The following is a 23532-nucleotide window of genomic DNA, read 5'->3' as shown; positions in this document are numbered from 1 at the left end:
TATTAAGCAGACAGTAAGTTTCGTTGTAGGTACGGTTTTCGGGCGAGACGTCGAATGTCGTCGTGAAACTCCCAAAATATTTAACCGGCGCCGCTGACTTCTTCAGGTGCGGTGAACACACTACTAGGCTATGACCGAAGCCTCCTTCCTATGCCAATATAAAAAGTAATCGTGCAGGTGTGAAATGCCAATTTCGATGAACAATAGTGCAAATATCCTAATGGTAGCAGCGGAGGCAGCTACGCTACCGGTCTGGCGGACAACCAAAAGGTTCGGCGCACAGGCCAAGGCTGTCAGTCACGCTGTATGCTGCCGTCGACCACCTCAGCGTCCTCGGTCGGGAGCCACCTGCCGAAGTACCTGACCGCGTTGTCGCGTACCCATCCGTGTCGTTGTCATCAGGACGTCTGGGTCGCCATCGAAGCGTCACGCCTTGTACGACGAAGAATTCCTCTTTGGTGTCGCTACAATTTTCACAGGGCCACCGCTGGATTCCATTCTGTGCTATATGGTGTGCTGTATCTCAGTGCAGCAGTTGTGCCGAGCTACGCGTTTCCATCGCTTCTTGAATAACGCTGTCCCAGTACGAAGACGTGGACGAGAGAATTTAGGTATTACTGTAGTACACAGTGTGGCTTGTACTGAGTTCGGCCACAGCAGATTTCTCTGGGTGACCCAGACGTGTGTGTCACCGCAACTCAACAACGTCACGCAATATCTACAGCCTCAGAGAACTTCGAACAGTCATTATTCTGTAGCCTACTCTCTTCTTTCTGATCGTTCCTTTAAATGTCTGCTGATCCTCAAGATAAACATGATTTACTGCGCATGGGGGTAGATACAAAGACGCCTTGTAGTTTGATAACAGGACCAGCTACTAAAAGAGTCCCATTCGTTAAATTTATAGCAGTGTGCATTCGAATCTGTATAGAGTGGAATTCTCACACAAAAATAGTTGCAGAAAACGCAGATGCTTCCCAGAGACTGATTAAAAATGTAATTCCCCCACCGAACAGTTAGGTTATTGTTCGACCAATTCTTGATATTTTACCACTACTCTTCGACACCCATCATATAAGATTAATATAGGAGTAGCGTCTGCTTCCGGCATGGAATGATATATCGTGACGGTCTAGAACTTACGAAACGAAGCAGTTCTCTTCTTTAGACCTGTATTCTGTCTGGCGAGTGTCTCAGACTACTGAGTAATGATCAAGAATTGGTCGAACGAGCACTTTGTAACATAACTGTTCGGTGGAGGAATCAAATTTCTAACGAGTCTCTGGACACATCTGTGTTTTCTGTTGCTAGTTTCATACGTACATTCCACTTTAACTTGATACGGTTGCACACTCTTACACATTTAACGAATGTGACTTCTCTAGTAACTGATCCTTTAATGATACTACAACGCGTGTTTGCATCTATTTATAAGCGCAATACATCTTGTTTATCTCGAGGATCAGCAGAAGTTTAAAAGACTGAGAAAAGTTTGAAAGAATCATCATAACGAGGTGATGTAGGATACTGAAGACTGTCTATTCGAAGATTTCCGACGCTGTAGATACTGCGGTAATAAAGTAGACGGCAGGCAGTTGAGTTGTGGAAGACGGGAAATCCTTAGAAATAGTGACACACTAGTTAGATAGACAAATGTACGTATGAGTTTGGAAAAATCGAAAAGAACTGTGGACAACAGACGATATACAACAACTACCAAAGAAATACAAAATTATTCTGAAACAGAAGGGAGTACTGCAGTTTCAGTCACACAGGTAAATAATATTGGGGGCAAGGAAATTAAAGGCAAAGGATGTACATGAAGAAATTTATAAAGAATGATTCAACATGTAGAATAGTCTTAACAACCTTGGGAGAATCTAAACGAAAAGACACTGACATGAACAGAGGAAAAAGAGTTCAGTTGTCAAACACAGAAGAAAGGGTGGAACTGTGGGAATAGTAAATTAAGGAACTCTGCCATGAGAAATAACTACTATGAATTGCAAGCGATTTAGGGCCCGTAAGAAATCTAGTATTAGTGTCAGACTTTGACAGAACCTTGGAAAACTTGCTGTGAACGAATCACAAGGGTTGGGATTTCTAGAAACATTGCCGGAAGTGCAAGCAAACGACAGTTCAAGCTAGCCTGTAAAATCTATAAAGGAGAGACGTACTGTAATGTACTGCCCGTGTTTCGGAAGGTCGTAATACTCCCGACGATAGCAGCGACAGGTAACTGCAAGAGGAATCCAACGGTCAGCGTCACAGTTGCTACATCTTAATTTCTGAAAATTTGGAAATTTATGGTAAGTTCCTACGGGAGCAAACTGCTGAGGTCATTGGTCCGTAGGCTTACTACTTAAGGCGGGTAGGACGTCAAACGGGCCGACTTGGAGCAGGTGAGGTATTACATGGCATATTAATTTCCACTGTCTATAGTTTTACAAATAAATTCATAAAACTTGGTCAGTATGACCAGGAAGGATTCAGAATTCACACTCATAGCAGCGGAAGTACAAGAAATATAAAAAAAATAAATCTTTTTACACGTGAAATTTCATCATTTTTTCACTTACTATTGGTTGCATTTGTTGCTATAGGTACACTTTTCTTCATAAGTAAGAGAGATTCTTCAACTAATTTTGCACTGCTTACAAACCATATTTACAGGTGTATGAAACTCTAGAATTTTCCAAATCTATTAAAACTGTGGTAACAATTGAGATAATTAACTATAAAATTTGAGTTCTTTCTAAACATGAAGTTTAAAATGTTACAGCTCATTCACTTTTTCATAAATTAAATAAAGTCTAGTGTTTAATACATGATTTGTATGCTGTGCAAGATTCATCGAAGAATGTTTCTTATTTATGAAGAAAAACGTACCTATAGCAACAAATGCAGCTAATAGTAAGTGAAAAAACGACGAAATTTCTCATGCAAAAAAATTTTGTAATGTGTTTGAACTTCCATTGCTATGAGCGTGAATCCTGAATCCTTCCTAGTTATGCTGACAAAGTTTTATGAATTTAATTATAAAATTACAGACAGTGGAAATTAAAATGTCCTGTGGTGCCTCTCCTGCTCCTAGTCGGCTCGTTTGATTTCGTACCCCTCTTAATCTACCTTAAACTAACTTTCGCTAAGGACAACACACACACTCATGACTGATGGACGATTCGAACCGTGGCAAGTCTCCCGAGACGGCGCTGCTACCCCGTGAGGCCCCTTTATTTCTGACCTGAATAATGTATTTGAAAAAGGTAGATAAAGTTGAAGACACGTTAACTGATTACTTGTTTGGCTGTAGTAAAGGTAGAGGCACCATATAGATTTTTCTGACGATATGCTTGATAACGAAAGCGGGACCCAAAAAGTTGTTATACTCTGGCAGGATCTGATGATGTGGAAGAAACATTAGATAACGATATGTAATCCAAAATGTTTGAAATGCTTAGAACAACAAGAAAATGTCTTCCTATACAAAATATATAAGAACGGAAAGGGAAGAACAAGAACTGAAAATCAAGAGAAAGTGCCCACATAAAAAATAGCATATATGCATTCCTGCAACTCTACCTTTATACCTATATATCGAAGACGCTATCATGGAAATATAAATTCAGGAGTGGGGTTGATATTCAGGGAGACAGGGTCTGAATGAAAGAATTCGTTATTGGCTTCGTCAATCATTTGCGAAAACGACGATGTTTATTTTTTTTTTTTTTTTGCGATTCTTCTCCCACTGCCAACTACATTTTGTAATGCAGAGTACCCACAGTTGCATAACAATCGTACTATTCCTTTGTCGAGGAAATTCCTCGCAGTCGTTCATCGCCAGTAACGACATGTCGGATGCGTTATACATGATGACATTTTGTATGTGAAGCAGTTAGTAATGAATATTTCGTAGATGGGAGGCTGTTCAAAGTTATACACAAAAACAGTTCAAACACTGGTCGCCATTTATACGGCGTAAATAAGAGATAGTACATTTCATTTCCCTATAGTATATTACAACAGGGGTGCAAATGGTGTTTAATGCTTCGAGATTGGTTGTATAATAACGCGTGAAGAAATATCCAAATGCCGATGTCTGTCTCCCGAAGAACAATTATTCATACACATGTTCAGCAAATGATTAACGCACGATGAAAAAATTTCACTGCACGGAACTATGAAGCGGCGCATATTGCCTAGTCCTGGAGAACATTTTCTTCTGTTTTCTGGGCCACAAGAGCAGCCGCCTAACACAAACGGCACCCAATAAAATAAATGGAAATCGGAAAGGGTGCGCCCAGGTCGGACTCCAATATCCTGGCGGCTGCCGGAATCCAATATCAGCGCCATCTGTCGACGGAGGAGCGAGGCGAGCCGAGGAGAGGCCGTGGTCGTGGTCGTGCTGAGAGGTCGTGGGTCGGCCGGCGGCTCGGGGATTAAAGCATTTACACAGTCTGAGTCAGTAAGCGGTGCGAGGGGTCCGCCGACAGCCAGCGCTGCAAAACGCGGCAGTGCGTAACAGGTAGCGCAGGGAGGATCTGCACGGGTCCCATGTGCACTGAGTTCAGGAACAAATGTCGCCCCGTACGTCAGGCGTATCCTACTCTAAACAGACTCAAACCGCATTTCTAATGCTCTCTGGTGGATTAAAACTGTGTGCCAAATACGACTCGGGTCCGAACTGGCCTTTGGCGGGGAATTCCCTCACCGACTGCGGGCACAGGCGCGTCTTACGACCGGCCAAATTAATCCTTTCGTGACCATCCGGTCATGTATGTCCGACATAAAAATTCATATCCCTGCATTCAGAGGGATATGAAAGTCCCACATTTGTGCGGTGCTGCGATATAGTGTTGAATGTATCAACTGTTTGGATCCCACAGGCTTATTGTTTGGCACCTAATACGCAAGATATCGCTTAATTGTTTCATTTGTGGATTTTGAACCTGGCGTTTTGCTTTCTCTTCCCTGCCTGCAGTAGATAAGCTCAGTAAAGATATGTATTGTCTTTTTTACATTATTTTCTAGAAATGTACAGATTTGTGCCCATGATGAAACACTTTTAAATTCGCTTAGCAGTTCTGCCTTATGCTCAGTGTGTGTGTGGAGAACTTCAATTTGTGCCTTTTATCGTGTCTGTGTGAAAATTTTTGTATTTATGTGTTTTATTCGGTGCTATAATCTTATTTTATTTATTATGGACGAAAGCACACACACAACACTGGTGTAGTATTCTACAATATTCATTATTTATTTCACGAACCGGTTTTCGGCTGTTACGCCATCATCAGGTACAGATATTTTATTTTATCTCCCTTGATCTGACTCCTGGATTGTCTATTTGTGATGAATGGTTTCGTTCTGCCTGTCGTAATATTTCTCCATTTAGCTGCCCTACAAGACCAAGATAAAGAGAAAGCTGGTCACAATACCCTCCTTCATTACAGTTCCACGGCATGAAAGTGTTAATTATTGAAACGTTTGGCGTCATTGGCCGGGAGGCCCCTTGCGTGCCAGGTCCGCCCACCTTGGGGCAGGTCTTATTACATTCGACACCACATTGGGCGACCTGCGCGCCGGATGGGGATGAAATGACCATGAAGACACCACAACACCCAGTCCCTGGGAGGAGATAAATCCGCGACCCAGCCGGGAATCGAACCCGGGCCCGTAGCACGGCAATCCGTCACGCTGACCACATTTTTTTTAAATCTCATTTTGTTCGTTGTATCTGCTCGGGGCGGACGTCTCAAGACACCCATTGAAGTTTGTTGTTGATCCATTAACTCAGTTTTTTTTTTTTATTACAGAGGGCAGTCAACCCTCTGACCAGACAAGCTGAGTTACCGTGCCGACTACCCCTCAGCTATCGGGGCGTACAACGTAAAAGAAGAGAATAAGAAAAGCGTTGCTAGCACTTGAGTAACCTTATGCCGGTAGCATATCTATGTCCTCGCTGGTCGGACCGGCCTACAGCTCCCATTACAGCTGTGTACTCTGTTACGAATGCGAGGCAGGATATAGCTGAGGTTTTACCATCTCTGTTATTTCTTCTGAGGAATCTTACCTCTTTGGGTTGGTGAGCAATTGACAAAACTTTGACTTATTGTTTTGCCACTTTACTGCAGACGCGCATCCTTTTGTACGTATGACAATGTGGGCTTGTTTGCAGTTGAAGAATATTTTCCAGCAGAGAGAACAAGTAGACGATGCAGACAATGCAGCACATGGTAGCAGGAGATAACGACTAATTTCTTATTTAGCTACTACAAATTACGGCTAGGTATTCAGCTACATTTTCAAAAATCTCATAAAAATGATGCGTTCTGAGAAAATAAATTTGTTTCACACAATAATGGTATTAATTTCTTCTATTTATAGATGCTAATCCCTAGTACAACAATTATTTTAAGCGGGACGCATATGTCCCACTGGGTGCGAGGAGGAATAAATTTAGGGAACCGTTTATCCCTCTTCGAGTCTAGCGGGACATGAATATCCCACTGAAAATAATTATAAAACTAGAAACAATAGTCAGATTTAGAAACATGGTCTGACTCAGTAGCCATTCCAAAAACAGGAAACCAGTTTTAGCTGCAAAATTCGAAATTTTAATTAATTCACTCATAAAATGTTATATTCGTGTAGAATCTCCACCTTCCTAGATTCACACAAGTTCTCCTGCGCTACTTGCGGAAATAGTACTACTGGAAGAAGAGCAAAATCGACGGAGAAAGGCCTCGGCTTTTGGAAGGATCTAAAGGTATACTACAATAATTATGAGAAGGAGCTCTTGCTACGCAAGGCTACATGGAGTATACGAGGCTCATGAAAAAAGTAAAATAAAGTAGTAAGTAAGACAAAGGATGGATCTGAATGTTGTTGTACTCAGCAAGACGAAGAGGAACAAAGCAGAAGAATAAATAATAAATAATTATATCCATTTTAGGAGGAAAAATAGGGGTTTCAATACTGATTGAATCGAAATAAGGCAAACAAATGACAGGGGTGGAAATACAGTCGTCGATTTTTAAAGTAGGACCTCACAATCTATAGATACCTACCATTATATTAGGGGTATGTGCAACGAAAGGTAGTGCACATTACAACGATAAGAAAATTCTTTTTAACGAACTTGACGAAATCTTAGAAAAAATACACAACTAAAACCAGTTAATTTCATTTAGAGATATAAATACTAGGCCTGTCTGTAAAGCTATACAAGTGGTAAGTCACTACAGAAAGTAAATAGTAACTAACAGTGGTCTCATACTAATACTAATATAAAGTGAATATGAGAAAGTAGTCGCGAACACTTTATTTCAACCTAAGAAAATACAGATGTACTCTAGGAAGAATCCAGGGCGAGATGTTAGAACTACCGCTGACTTGATGATAGTAGTCAACAGAAACAGAACATTCGGGGTGACAGATATTACTACTTAAACGACTGAATGTGCAAGTAACCACTATACGGCGGTATGGAAAATCATGTACCTCTTCAAAGTAATGAGATCTACAGTAAGAAAACACAGAAATGAAGCAATACTGCAGGAACAATATTTACAACAGACCAGCTGAATATTAAAGTGTTATACCAAAATAAATAAGCTTCCCCCCATGAACCATGGACCTTGCCGTTGGTGGCAGGCTTGCGTGCCTCAACGATACAGATAGCCTTACCGTAGGTGCAACCACAACGGAGGGGTATCTGTTGAGAGGCCAGACAAACGTGTGGTTCCTGAAGAGGGGCAGCAGCCTTTTCAGTAGTTGCAGGGGCAACAGTCTGGATGATTGACTGACCTGGCCTTGTAACACTAACCAAAATGGCCTTGCTGTGCTGGTACTGCGAACGGCTGAAAGCAAGGGGAAGCTACAGCTGTAATTTTTCCAGAGGGCATGCAGCTTTACAGTATGGTTAAATGATGATGGCGTCTTCTTGGGTAAAATATTCCGGAGATAAAATAGTCCCCCATTGGGATCTCCGGGCGGGGACTACTCAAGAGGACGTCGTTATCAGGAGAAAGAAAACTGGCATTCTACGGATCGGAGCGTGGAATGTCAGATCCCTTAATCGGGCAGGTAGGTTAGAAAATTTAAAAAGGGAAATGGATAGGTTAAAGTTAGATATAGTGGGAATTAGTGAAGTTCGTTAGAAGGAGGAACAAGACTTCTGGTCAGGTGAATACAGGGTTATAAATACAAAATCAAATAGGGGTAATACAGGAGTAGGTTTAATAATGAATAAAAAAAATAGGAGTGCGGGTAAGCTACTACAAACAGCATAGTGAACGTATTATAGTGGCCAAGATAGACACGAAGCCCACGCCTACTACAGTAGTACAAGTTTATATGCGAACTAGCTCCGCAAGATGAAGAAGAAATGTATGATGAAATAAAAGAAATTATTCAGGTAGTGAAGGGAGACGAAAATTTAATAGTCATGGGTGACTGGAATTCGACAGTAGGAAAAGGGAGAGAAGGAAACAGTAGGCGAATATGGATTGGGGCTAAGAAATGAAAGGGTAAGCCATCTGTTAGAATTTTGCACAGAGCATAACTTAATCATAGCTAACACTTGGTTCAAGAATCATAAAAGAAGGTTGTATACATGGAAGAATCCTGGAGATACTAAAAGGTATCAGATAGATTATATAATGGTAAGACAGAGATTGAGGAACCAGGTTTTAAATTGTAGGACACTTCCAGGGGCAGATGTGCACTATGACCACAATCTATTGGTTATGAACTGTAGATTAAAACTGAAGAAATTGCAAAAAGGTGGGAATTTAAGGAGATGGGACCTGGACAAACTGAAAGAACCAGAGGTTGTACAGAGTTTCAGGGAGAGCATAAGGGAACAATTGACAGGAATTGGGGGAAAGAAATACAGTAGAAGAAGAATGGGTAGCTCTGAGGGATGAAGTAGTGAAGGCAGCAGAGGTTCAAGTAGGTAAAAAGACAAGGGCTAGTAGAAATCCTTGGGCCACAGAAGAAATATTGAATTTAATTGATGAAAGGAGAAAATATAAAAATGCAGTAAATGAAGCACGCAAAAAGTAATACAAACGTCTCAAAAATGAGATCGACAGGAAGTGCAAAATGGCTAAGCAGGCACGGCTAGAGGACAAATGTAAGGATGTAGAAGCTTATCTCACTAGGGGTAAGATAGATACTGCCTACAGGAAAATTAAAGAGACCTTTGGAGAAAAGAAAGCCACTTGTATGAATACCAAGAGGTCAGATGGAAACCCAGTTCTAAGCAAAGAGAGGAAAGCAGAGGGGTGGAAGGAGTATATAGACGGTCTATACAAGGGCGATGTACTTGAGGACAATATTATGGAAATGGAAGAGGATGTAGATGAAGATGAAATGGGAGATACGATACTGCGTGAAGAGTTTGACAGAGCACTGAAAGACCTGAGTCGAAACAAGGCCCCGGGAGTAGACGACATTCCATTAGAACTACTCACGGCCTTGGGAGAGCCAGTCCTGACCAAATTCTACCATCTGCTGAGCAAGATGTACGACACAGGCGAAATACCCTCAGACTTCAAGAAGAATATAATAATTCCAATCCCAAAGAAAGCAGGTGTTGACAGATGTGAAAATTACCGAACTATCAGTTTAATAAGTCACAGCTGCAAAATACTAACACAAATTATTTACAGACGAATGGAAAAACTGGTAGAAGCCGACCTTGTGGAAGACCAGTTTGGATTCCGTAGAAATGCTGGAACACGTGAGGCAATACTGACCTTACGACTTATCTTAGAAGAAAGATTAAGGAAAGGCAAACCTACGTTTCTAGCATTTGTAGACTTAGAGAAAGCTTTTGACAATGTTGACTGGAATACTCTCTTTCAAATTCTAAAGGTGGCAGGGGTAAAATACAGGGAGCTAAGGCTATTTACAATTTGTACAGAAACCAGATGGCAGTTATAGGAGTCGAGGGGCATGAAAAGGAAGGAGTGGTTGGGAAGGGAGTGAGACAGGGTTGTAGCCTCTCCCCGATGTTATTTAATCTGTATATTGAGCAAGGAAACAAAAGAAAAATTTGGAGTAGGTATTAAAATCCAGGGAGAAGAAATAAAAACTTTGAGGTTCGCCGATGACATTGTAATTCTGTCAGAGACAGCAAAGGACTTGGAAGAGCAGTTAAACGGAATGGACAGTGTCTTGAAAGGAGGATATAAGATGAACATCAACAAAAGCAAAACAAGGAGAATGAAATGTAGTCGAATTAAGTCGGGTGATGCTGAGAGATAGATTAGGAAATGAGACACTTAAAGTAGTAAAGGAGTTTTGCTATTTGGGGAGCAAAATAACTGATGATGGTCCAAGTAGAGAGGATATAAATTGTAGACTGGCAATTGCAAGGAAAGAAGAGAAATTTGTTAACATCGAGTATAGATTTAAGTGTCAGGAAGTCGTTTCTGAACGTATTTGTATGGAGTGTAGCCATGTATGGAAGTAAAACATGGACAATAAATAATTTGGACAAGAAGAGAATAGAAGCTTTCGAAATGTGGTGCTACAGAAGAATGTTGAAGATTAGGTGGGTAGATCACGTAACTAATGAGGAGGTATTGAATAGGATTGGGGAGAAGAGAAGTTTGTGGCACAACTTGACTAGAAGAAGGGATCGGTTGGTAGGACATATCCTGAGGCATCAGGGGATCACAAATTTAGCATTGGAGGGCAGCGTGGAGGGTAAAAATCGTAGAGGGAAACCAAGAGATGGAAACACTAAACAAATTCAGAAGGATGTAGGTTGCAGTAAGTACAGGGAGATGAAGGAGCTTGCACAGGATAAATTAGCATGGAGAGCTGCATCAAACCAGTCTTAGGACTGAAGACCACAACAACACCTAAATAAGGTAGGTAACTACATTTTGCTAACTTCATTTTGCACCCGGTGTCTAGGGGTAGTGTAATCAAAACGTCCTTCAACTCGCGTTCAAACCCTTCCATCTATTAAATTTTGAACAAAAATAATCAGCTACGCCGGCTGAAAGCTTTCCGTGTAAGAAGTCACCCTCATTGGGCCAAGAATCTTGTCACAGAAGGCGGAGGAGCGGACAAAGGTTCCGGGGATTCTCTTGCCCTTGGAGTGAGAAACTGTTCCTAAAGGCGGAAAAATCAGCGATTGTCAACGGCATGAGGATGCAGAAGCTAATGGACTGCCAAGGGGGAGGTGACCATGAGAAAAACAGTGAGAAATCAACGAAAGGATAACGTTATACGAGTCGGTGTGTGAAATTTCAGGAGTTTGACCGTGGTAGGGAAGCTACAAAATCTCAAAAGGGAAATGCTAATGCTCAATCTAGGTATAGTGGGGTCAGAGAGGTGTATTGGAAAGAGGACAAAGATTTGTGATCAGAAGAGTGTAGGGTAACATCAAGAGCAGAATAAAATTGTAAAATGGTAGTAGGATTCGTTGTGAAGAGGAAGGTAGGGCAAAGAGCGTGTTACTGTGAACAGTTCACTGATAGGGCTGTTCTTATCACAATCGATAGCAAACCTACATCGACAACAATAGTTCAGATATATATGACAATGACGCAAGCCGAAGGTGAAGAGGTAGAGAAATTGTATATTGAACGATAATTCAGTACGTAAAGGGAGAGGAACATTCAGTAGTTATGGGGGACTGGAACGCAATTGTACGGGAAGGAGTAGAAGAAAATATTTGAGAAGAATGTGGGCTTTGGACAAGAAATTAGAGATGAAAAAGATTAATTGAGTTGTGTTATAAATTTCAGATAATAACAGCGAAAACTCTGTTCAAAAATCACAGGAGGCGGAGATATACTTGGAAAAGGTCGGGAGATAAGGGAAGATATCAGTTAAATGACGTCATGGTCAGACAGAGATTCCGGGATCAGAGCCTGGATTGTAAAGCGAACCCAGGAGCTAATATAGACTACTATCAAAATTTAGTAATGATGAAAAGTAGGCTGATGTTTAAGTGACTAGTCAGGAAAAATCATTGCAAGGTTTGACATTGCCGTTGATAATGGAAGCAAGACCGAAGAAAAATCGTAACACGTTCATAGAATTTATCGACCTGGGAAAGGCGTTGGCAGTGTCAAATGGTGAAAGATGCTCGAAATTATGCGAAAAATTGGGGTAATCTGCTGTAGAGGAAGACGGGTATAGTACAATATGTACACCAAACAAGAAGGAACAATAAGACTGGGAGATGATGAACGAAGTGATCGGATTGAAAAGGGTTTAAGACAGGGATTCAGTCTTTCTCTACAGCAAGCAAGCAGTGACGGAAATAAAAGAAATCTTCTAGAGCGGAATTAAAATTCATGGTGCAGGGATATCAATGATAAGATTCGCTGATGACAGTGCTATGCTGAGTGAAAGTGAAGCAGGATTACACAACCTGCTGAATGGAATGAACCATCTAATGTGTACAGAATTTGGATTCATAGTAAGTCGAAGAAAGACGAAAGTAATGAGAAGTAGCAGCGAGAAACTTAACATCAGGATTAGTGATCACGAAGTAGAAGTTAAGGAATTCTGCTACCTAGGCAGTAAAATAACCTGTGACGGACACAACAAGGAGGACATGAAAAGGAAACTAGAACTGGCAAAAAGGGCATTCCTGGCCAAGAGAAGCCTAGTATGAAAAAAGACTTTAATTTGAGGAAGAAATTTATGAGAATGTACGTCGGGAGACAGTACTTTGTGACAGTAAAACATTGTTTGTGGAAATACCAGAACAGAAAGGAATCCAAGCATCTGAGATGTTGTGCTACAGAAGAATATTAAAAATTAAGCGGAACTGATAAGGTATCGAATGAAGATGTTCTTCGGAGAATCAGCGAGTGAAGGAAAATATCGATAACACTGACATGAAGAAGAGCCAGAATGATAGGGCAACATTTAAAACGTCAGGAAATAACTTCCATGGTAGTAGAGGGAGCTGTAGAGGGTAAAATCTGTCGAGGAAAGCGAAGATTGGAGTGCATCCAGCAAATAAGTGAGGACGTAGGTTGCATTTGCTACTCTGATATGAAGAGGTTGGCACAGGAATGGAATTCATGGCGTTCTGCATCAAACCAATCAGAAGACTAGGAAAAATCAAACCTCTACCAGAACAGTTATGTGATCAGTTGAAGAGCAGTGTCTTCCAAACGGCGACGAAGCCTAAGGGATTTTTGAGAGAAGAAGGAATAGATGTGTGGAAAATCTCAGCAAGGACTTGGCACATTGGTTATGGAGACGACAAAATCTACCAATGGTTATCAGACTACTCAGCCTAAAAAAGGATACGTTGTTTTGAGGTATAGGGTCAAAGATGGTCGAAAGGAACAAAGAACACCAATGGAAAAACGTATGTACACGAAATGACAAACAGGCAGATCTGCTTGCCTCTGCACCCATGGAAAAGGTATGGGATAAAATGTATATTGATTTTAGCGGGTCACTACCTTGGTACAAAGGGAATAACACGTATATTTTACTTTGAGTAGATGCCTTATGGTGATTTACGCTGTTCCTTGCTACAAAGGAAGGTGATTATCCATAAATAGAAGCGTTTTTTCCTATGTGCGGCCCCCTGTGGTCCTTAATTATGTGCAGTGCTGCACTTGTACATTGTGTATGTTTAAGTTTTGTGTGGGACTACATATACGTCGTAGCACTAACACTCCCTGCTTCCTAGATCCATTTCATATGGAATCTGGGGATGGGTTGTAAGGCCTAAGAGGCCACCTGTCCCAGTTAAGGCCAGTAGTTAAGGACGTAGGACTCCTACATAAGGACCCTTCATGGAATTGGGTAAGGGGGGATTGGGGAACTATAGGATTGTGGGGGGGGGGGGGGGCAGTATGTGCCATGGAGTGGCACATTTGCGATGGAAAAATTCATGGTGAAACCTTCAGCGGTGGTTTATTTTGCACAATTTGGTATTAGTGTCGGTCAGTGAGCATTATCAAGCTTAGCTGCTATACACGGCAGAAAAGTTATACCGTCTATACCAGCTAAACTTGATAATTGTCATTTACCGAATCCAGTAGCGAACTGCGCAAAACAAAAGACAACTGCAAGTTTCACTATCAATTATAACAATTATTAGGCTCCTGAATATCCCCTCCTGCAAACAGAGATTTGTAACGGCCAGCATCTTTGTCGCTTGGCCGTGACGTCGTTCTGGGCTGACAACAGGAGCCAGAGGCGCAGAGTGGCTGCCAGTGCGAGTTGGCGGAAGGAGACGGATGGATCCTTATGTGCACACTCAGTATGGATTGCGTACGACTTTTTGTGGCTAAGGGCACTCCGTGGACTTCGGGAGACATTAGTATTTATCCAGATTTCAGAATCGGGTATTCGTACGGAGATGTCGTGTAACTGTGGCCTGAGTCAGTGATTGTTGGGTTTTGGATTTCATACGACCGTAGTATTTTATTTGTTGTTGTTTCCAAATAAAGTGTACGTGATTGAAAAATAAACTTACCAACAGTAACTGATTACGGCCCCGTCCACAATCCTGCCTTCCTTGGTACCAGCTCTCAAGTATGCTGGGTGACCTATGGTCAGTAAAGGATTAAATCTCTGTTTATCCATTGTAGACGTTGGAACAGTGGCAGGTCAAGAATTTACGAAGCAAATCACCAAACACGCGTACGTTTTGAAAACAAAAGTATGTTATTTTATTTCGACAACGAGTTTGGGGATTTCAATATGCTATCTTCATGTCCTATATGCACTTAATGAACAGACAATCAGCTACATCGATATTAGCATACTGGAGCCATCAGTATCTGCATACCATGCGTTATTCGAGTACTTCCCTCTAAACCTACAACAACATTAATAGTAATCTCCGGCTTTTTGCAGGTGACGAAGTTATCTATAACGATGTGTTATGTCAAAAAAATGTGCAAAAATGTCCAACCATCTACAAAGAGATATATATATATATATATATATATATATATATATCTGTGTGTGTGTGTGTGTGTGTGTGTGTGTGTGTATATAGAGATATGTAATATGTATTATCTCAGCTGATACTGTGATACTTCAATTTGTGATCTGTGTAGAGGACTTAGTGTAAAAAACTAAATGTTGGTCCTCTCGAACAATAGTCAGATGACAATACCTTCGCTGAGAGGCGTGCTCCCACTACAGATGTACTCCACCTAATTGTGACTACAAGGTGCTGCGTTGCGTACTTTAGAGACGGTACACAGAATAAAACATGAGCGAGCGCCTAAATAATGTTGGGGGCTGCTACGACTAAGAGATGATTACACTGAAGCAGTACATGATACTTTTACCTTTTGATTACTAATTTCCGTAAAGAGGACAAGGTACAGCATCCTGTGCCACTTGTTATGATACTATATTAATAAATTTAGTGTAGTAATACTATTAAGGGAGCTAATTGAGCAGAGGTATTTAACTGCATCCGGTTTACTCAAGGCTGACTAGAGAAATAGTGCAGAGGGACAAGAAGAAGAATGAAAGTCGCCCAAAACATGTGACATGAAATTCAATCATAGCGTCTCTCTGTAAGCCTCTATTGTCTCTGATAATAACTAGAGCGCTTGATGTAAATATTAGCTGTATTTAACAAAAACACTGCTCACTCACATATGATGCAAATCTGCTACTTGTTTTAAATGTTAAAAAATGCAAAATTGTGCAAACAAAAATACAAGAAACAAATGACATATTCTCAGATGTAGTTACAGTGGGTCACGGACGTAGTCTTATTTGCTGTATACTGGTAAAATTCGGTCCATCTACAAAGGAAATTCCTTACAGTTCATTTGTTCGTCTCGCGTTAAAACATTGTTCCAGTATATTGTTCAATTACATGGAGCCCAGGGAAAATAAGATTAACGGGAAATATTCAACGTACGCAAAGACGGTCGGTACGAGTGGTCACAGCTCAGTTTGACTCATGGGAAGGTTCCACGGAAGTGCTTAAAAACCTGAGTTGGCAGACTCTTAAGCATAGACGTCAGTTATCCCATGAAAGCCTACTAACAAAGTTACAGGAATTAGTATTAAGTAAGTTATCCGGAGATATTGTCCAGTCCCTTCCATATCGCTCCTGTAGGAATCGTGAAGACTGTATTAATTACAACATGGAAACAGGGATTTATCTTTCCTAGTACCAGTGGGGTCAACATATAAGCACTTTGGGACTGCACGACTTTCTCCTTCTGAGTCAACTGTATCCAATGATGTTTCGTTCATTTTTATATTTGCGACACCTTAAACTTTATTCATGGTTGTTACATTTTCATTGGGGTCAATACAATGTTAACAGAAATAATTTATTTGTTTCTTGAATGTAACATCTATGAAGATAGAATGAAAATATTTATTTTTGTACTTATTGTTAGGGCTTCTAGCATCAGCTGTTGTGCTCTAGAAAGAAAATATTTATTTTTGTACTTGTTGTTAGGGTTTCTTGCATCAGCTGTTGTGCTCGACACAGGAAAATTATATGTCCCTTGTTTACAAGGTTATTTTTTCAAAATATGCCTTTCTCTCTCTTGTCCATTATATTCTATACTGTTTTGTTCAGTTTCATAAGTACAACACATTAAAATTTATTTATGACTTTTGCACTGAGTACCATTGGGGTCTGTATAATACTAATCTAAAATTCTTTTTCTTTCTTTTTGCGCTCAATAGGCCTTTGGCACTGAGGAAACGTGTAGAGTTATGCTAAATGGCCTCCATTTTGTGCTTCATATTTGTTTGCAGAGCGTGAATTTGAATGTACGAGCACTGTTCGGAAAGCAAGTTCCCAACGGTCGTGAAATGGAAACCACAGTGAAAATCATAAATGGTTTATTTGTAATAGTTAGCTATACCTTGCAGCTACTTCTCTACATAGTCGCCGCTCCGACTTAGACCGTTGTACCTACTCTAAAATACCCTCGACATAGAAGGCAGCCACCACTGCTTACCGCCAATTTTCTACGCTCGTATACAGCACGCTGTCTGTGCCAAAACGTTGTCCTCATAGCCAGCGGTTCGTGAGCAGAGATGAAACTTAGGATAGGGCAATTGCGGGTTTTGTTGTGTGATCAAACCATTCCCATCGAAAACGCTGGAGGAGCATCTTCATTGCCCCTGCAGAGTCCGGCGAGTATTGTCATGAAGAACGAAGCGCATGAGAATTACGTTGTGTGGGGTGCACGACTTCAGGCGAAATCTCTCACCATGATGTCATATTTGGCAGTAGACACCATTTTATAGGCTTTTTAGGTGCTTACTCTGCGCTCATAAATGAAAAGAGCGATGTGTTGCGGTCGGCGGGCATGCTAGGGACACTACGCAACATACCTGTGCAAAACATTGTCGGGTTTTCACAGTGGTTTCCATTTCGTGATCGATCGAAACTTATTTTGGAATAGCTCTCGTAGAAACTGTCAGGTCGTACTATGTTCTTTCATCTCTTTCCCACTTATATTTTACTACAAACCTCGCACAAATCTTGTTGCAAAGACGTAAACGACACGACGCTAAAATAAATTGTGTGAAAGCAATGAGCACTGAATTTATTTGGAGTTACATGCTTAATGATTTTACAATGACACATACATATCTTGATTAACACTGCTAGTGCCATTGTGTGCCACGGCTGTAAACTCTCGTAAAATCCTCCACACTCCATGATTAACCTCATCGAATAACGAATTTAAACTGACAGTTAATGGAGATTTACTGTAAGCGCTAATTACGTGCTAAACAGCTGCAAGCGCAGAGCTTTCAGAATGTCACGGAAATTGAATTTGTACAATTATTTTATTTCCCAACAAATAATGGAAAGGTGGAATAGCGCGCACGTTTTGAAGCGTGATTCGTTTCACATCAGTAGAGAGGATTTTATTGGCTTAATGTCATATTCAGTATTTCCAGAAGGTTACGTACAACTTGATCATGATGACTAACGTACACATTCCGAGTTATAAGCACTGACTGAACTGCTTTTTGTCTAGATAATGCCGTAAAACGACATGTTACACACTTTTTTGCAGAGACAGCATTTTGCTTATCGCAATTAAAATGTCGCACAGCCTTCATCAGTGTGTACTGAACATATGGTTGCTTCGTGTTCTAACGCAAATATTACTCAAGTCTGAGGTAAAGTGGCAAAACTACAATCGCGAAGATCATATTGCTTCTGTCACAGTTAAAAATGTGACTATCATTTTGATCACAACGGAACGGACAATACAGTTTATCCACTTACTATTTTCTCTATAACGGCTGAGTACTGAAAATGAGTTACTCCAAAAAGTAGTCGTTCCATAAAAGAAATAGTAGCTTTATTTACTTGTGAGTAGTCATTTCTCAAAAACGGAAGAATAATGCTTTTTTATATTTTTTCGTTCGTGGGTGTCACAGTTATGCAGAAATCTCTGACTGACTCACGCCATTTTATTGTAAACTGCCATTCATTTTATTTCACACAGTCATGATTTCAGATTTTAGCCATTCTCAAGAACATGTTGAAGTGTTACAATATATCTGACCCGTCTTACGTGATATTTTGTCGTTGCAACAAAATATTTTTGATTTTATAAATTATGATAACAGAAATATGTTTTCTCGAAGCAGATGTGCCATTTAAGTCATGTCAGATATATTGAAAAAGTTCTACATGCACTTGGAAACTTGTATCAAACCGAAGTGTTCATTGTCTGAAATAAAATGAGCAGTAATGTACAGTCAGTTGATGTAAACTTGTTGCGAAAGACTATGTCTCGTACATAGAAAGTAAAACGTGGGACAAGTAAGAGAGGCATCGGAAGCCACTGAACAGGACTTCCACTATTCACCTGGTCCTCCGAAGGTCAATTAGACTTGTAATCGAAGATATTTCTCGGACTGCATGCATATAATTGATTGTAAATGTAATGTAATATAATGAAACAAAAAAAAAACGAAAAATTTAAAAGAGGGAGATTTGTCACGTAATAGCTGGGAGATCCCCAGGGGTTGTTCAGCGTTCTAGACAGAAAGCGTTTTCTTCCTCTGTGCACCATGGCATGAGGCTTCAGAGAGATCTGCTACCTCGCTAACCATATTTGTGTCCTACCCCTAAAGTCAAGTAAACAGATTAGAAGATTTAAAACCGACTGGTGCAAACCACTTCTCAATCCGACCTTTGGAAAGGTAGAGGTTAAACGAACAAGTGAAGTCTCACATGCGAAGTAATCATTTCTCTCTGTGGTTCATACGTCAAATTTTATATTCCTTACAAACATGTAATACACAAACACGTACCCACCCACCCACCCACACAACCACACACAAACACACACACACACACACACACACACACACACACACACACACTCACACACACACACACACACACACACACGTCTCGGTATTTCATATGTCAAATACTGCACTCACTACACATATGATCTCTTTCTTTACACATCTATCGTTACAATATATCGCTAAGGTTACAAGGGAATGAAAGAAAATACGTGCAACATATAAAAACTTATTTTATTACAAACAATTGTCACATGCAGTGAAGATAACCGTATTGTCTTCCACACTTTTTACATGATATGAGTTACAAATAATAGTAGCCGACATCCGTCTGATGTTAAGGCACTATTTAAGTCCCAGTAACACCTAACACCTAACGCGTAATGTATGATCCGTAACACACACCCCGCAATACGTTACGAATAACACCTAGTGACTAACGTCTAATGGTTATTCTAATACCCAATATGCAAATTTTGCACACGTGCATACCTCTGATATAATATTAGAAAATGACTCCAAGGCCAAAGACATGCATTATTTATGTATAACTTCATTCCATCAGAAAGATGTTATTCGTTTCAAGTTACAATCTACGTTAAACATTTTTTATATAAAATACACCACTCTCCATGATCTGTGATGGTAGATTCAGTTCTTGTAAGAAAGAAAACTGACTGCTGTATTATTCTCTACCAACGATGTAATTGGATGCCAGCCCTTTGCACACAGCACTGTAGAGTGAATGGGCGGGAGAGTGTTTCATATCGATATTAGTGAAGTCCTGTCCTATCCAATGGAAGTGATTGCCTGTATATATTCCATAATCTCCCTCTCTCGAGCGTCGTGGTGCGACTTGTATGATGGTACAGCCTTTCTAGCAAAATTAATGCTCGCCATTCTTTGAAAACCTTGATTATTTTTTTCTTACAGGGCCGTCGATAACTCCTATCTTCACGTTTCCCAGATCACGATCTTTGAGAGAAATTAGTACAACTTTCTCAGGGAAAAACATGGGAGGATCAACTTTACCTATTTATTTGCAAGAGGCCGCACATGAGATACACGACCTATGACGTAAATTTTTTTGGGACTAATATGTTCTTTCGGGTACTGCACAAGATGCATATATCACTAAAACTGGAGGACATAAGTGTTTAACCCTCTCCCCCTCCGCCTACTCCCAAAGAGAGAGAGAGAGAGAGAGAGAGAGATAGGGAGATATGATGTGCTTACGGTATTCTCCAAGATCATTATTCATTGTATATTAGATTCTAAGGGCTAAGAGAATGAAAGTCAAACACTCTCCTCCGGAAATTCGATCGGATCTGTTTATTTGTGTAATCTGTGATCTAAAGTGTACAGAAGATTGTCAATGTCAACTCCTGCCTTTACACAGTGGAAAAAATCTGCAATATATTATAATCTTGTTCATTCATTAAAGCAAGCATTGCGGTTTTTCATTCATATTATAATGTTGTTGTCTCACTAAAATAAACGTTCCTGAGAGGATTTTATTCATCATTATAATAATTTTACATGCACAATAAAGCCGACCACCTCTACAGCAGGAGTGGCAAGTGCCACTGCATTTGGTGCAGAAGGGCCTGGTTTCGATTCCTGATCCTCCTCAGATTAGTCTGAAAGAGGGAGATCACGAATCTGAGAGTTGAAAAGAAAGGGTCTTGGAAATATCCAGAATCGTCATTCCCATTGTGTAGTATCTGATAAAACTAATGTAATGGGTTTATCAAATACTAAACTGAATCTGCTAAGTTATATTACGAACTACATTTTCGTAAGAAACAACGCTCAGTGCTCCTTAAAACGTTCAGATTGATAATCAGTGCAGTTCTCCGATATTAACTTTCCCACGACGTTTACAGCTCTGCAGCTGATAGAGAAATGACGTCAGCAAGTAGGAAGCACTGCAAATTGTGGAACACAGGATTCCCAAAAATTTCTTGTGAATCAGAATGAGCATATGCAAATTTTTTTAAATATTTTATTTATATATATTGCTATGTTGCCGCAAAAATGGTTAAAATGGCTCTGAGCACTATGGAACTAAACTTCTGAGGTTATTAGTCCACTAGAACTTAGAACTAGTTAAACCTAACTAACCTAAGGACATCACACACATCCATGCCCGAGGCAGGATTCGAACCTGCGACCGTAGCGGTCCCGTGGTTCCAGACTGCAGCGCCTAGAACCGCACTATGTTGTTGTAACACAGATCAGTCGAAAATGAAAGACAATGATAGTTAATGCAGAACATATTTTAAAAGTTTGAAAGTTCCATACCTGGGAAAGGTACTAAAGTGGAAGCCGGCCGGAATGGCTGTGCGATTCTAGGCGCTACAGTCTGGAGCCGAGCGACCGCTACGGTCGCAGGTTCGAATCCTGCCTCGGGCATGGATGTGTGTGATGTCCTTAGGTTAGTTAGGCTTAATTAGTTCTAAGTTCTAGGCGACTGATGACCTCAGAAGTTAAGTCGCATAGTGCTCAGAGCCATTTGAACCATTTTGAACTAGGTCCCGAGTTCAAGTCTCGGTCCGGCACAGAGTTTTCATCTGCCAGGAAGTTTCATATCAGCGCACACTCCGCTGCAGAGTGAAAATCTCATTCTCTAAACATCCCGCAGGGTGTGGGTAAGCCATGTCTCCGCAATATCCTTTCTTTCAGCAGTGCTAGTTCTGCAAGGTTCGCAGGAGAACTTATGTAAAGTTTGGAACGTTGGAGACGAGGTACTGGCAGAAGTACAGCTGTGAGGACGGGACGTGAGTCGTGCTTGGGTAGCTCAGTTGGTAGAGCACTTGCCCGCGAAAGGCAAAGGTCCCGAGTTCGAGTCTCGGTCCGGCAGACAGTTTCAATCTGCCAGGAAGTTTCACCCTGTACAGTTTTTTGAAATACTTCAGGTAACATCCTTCTTGTAATTTTTTGTTGAATATTGTGCAAAGGAATTCAAAATGTTTGGATAATTCTGTGATGTACTTTTGAATACTGAAACTTACATCCTTTGTGTAATTCGTTTAATAAATACTTTTAAGCACGAGGCAAAATATTCAGAAGTTCACACATTTTTGAGCGGATCCAAAATACCGCGTTGCAAAATGTAGATTTTTTTATATACTTCATACTATGTCGCATAAATTCTGGTTGTTCCAACACATTTGACCTCCGTAGAAAGTACTTTTAAGTACTGCAGTTTGTATCAGTTATGACATGTTTTTGATGAATCTGTTAAAAGAAATGGGACAACTGTTGGGTCGAAACAGTACACTGAAGGCCTGTATGAGGGGAAGGAATTATCTGATATCGTGATTGAAAAAGAAATTGAAGTCTATGTGGGAGGTAAAATAATCAAATATTGTGAGACAGAATTTAAAACAGCTTTGGAATACTTGAGATTTAATAAGGCAGGAGGGCCAGAAAACTTTCCACTGAAATTTATAAATCCTTTTGGGAAAGTGGAAAGCAAACGACTATTCAAGTTGTTGTGTAGAATGTACAAGACAGACGACGTACCATCGGACTTCCGATAAAACATTATCAGCTCAATTCCAAAGATAGCAAGAGCTGACAAGTGCGAGAACTATCGCACATCAATTTAACAGCTCATGCGTCCAAGTAGCTGACAAGAATGTTATACTGAAGAGTGGAAAACAAAATTGAGGACCTGCTGGATGACGATTAATTTAGCTACATCAATGGTAAAGGTACAAGAGAGGCTGTCCTGATGCTGAGCTCGACAATTGAAGCAATGTTTATGGAAAATTAAGACACGATCATAGGATTTGTCAACCTGGAAGATGCATTTCACAATGTAAAATCGTGGAAGACGTTCGAAATTGTGAGAAAAATGTGAGTAAGATACAGGGAAAAACGAGTAAAGTACAATACGTAAAAGACCCTATACTGAACAATAAGACTGGAAGACCAATAACGAAGTGCTTGGATTAAAAAGGGAGTAAGACAGTGATACAGTCTTTCACCCCTACTTTTCAATCTATACAATGAAGAAGGAATAACGGAACTGAATGTATCTTTCAAGGTTTGGATAAATATAGGACGAAAGCATATGAATGATAAGATTCACTGCTGACGTTATTACCCTGACTGAAGATAAAGAATTACGAGATCAGTTGAATGAAACGAGCAGTCTAATTATATGGAATACTGACTGAGAGTAAGCAGAGGAAGGAGGAAAATAATGAGCAGCAGAAATGAGAACAGCAGACAATTCTAAACTGG

General features: G+C 40.4%; 1 non-coding gene across 1 annotated transcript; it reads left to right on the top strand.

Annotated features, from left to right (window-relative positions):
- The first annotated feature begins 22066 nt into the window (after positions 1-22066).
- On the top strand, positions 22067-22141 carry Trnas-cga. Its single transcript has one exon. It is a non-coding gene; the product is annotated as a tRNA-Ser (tRNA).
- The last annotated feature ends 1391 nt before the right edge of the window (positions 22142-23532 follow it).

This window comes from Schistocerca piceifrons, chromosome 4 (genome assembly GCF_021461385.2).
Source record: "Schistocerca piceifrons isolate TAMUIC-IGC-003096 chromosome 4, iqSchPice1.1, whole genome shotgun sequence".
Taxonomy (NCBI): domain Eukaryota; kingdom Metazoa; phylum Arthropoda; class Insecta; order Orthoptera; family Acrididae; genus Schistocerca; species Schistocerca piceifrons.
Note: the sequence above shows the minus strand (reverse complement) of the source record. Positions and strands in the feature narration are given on the sequence as shown.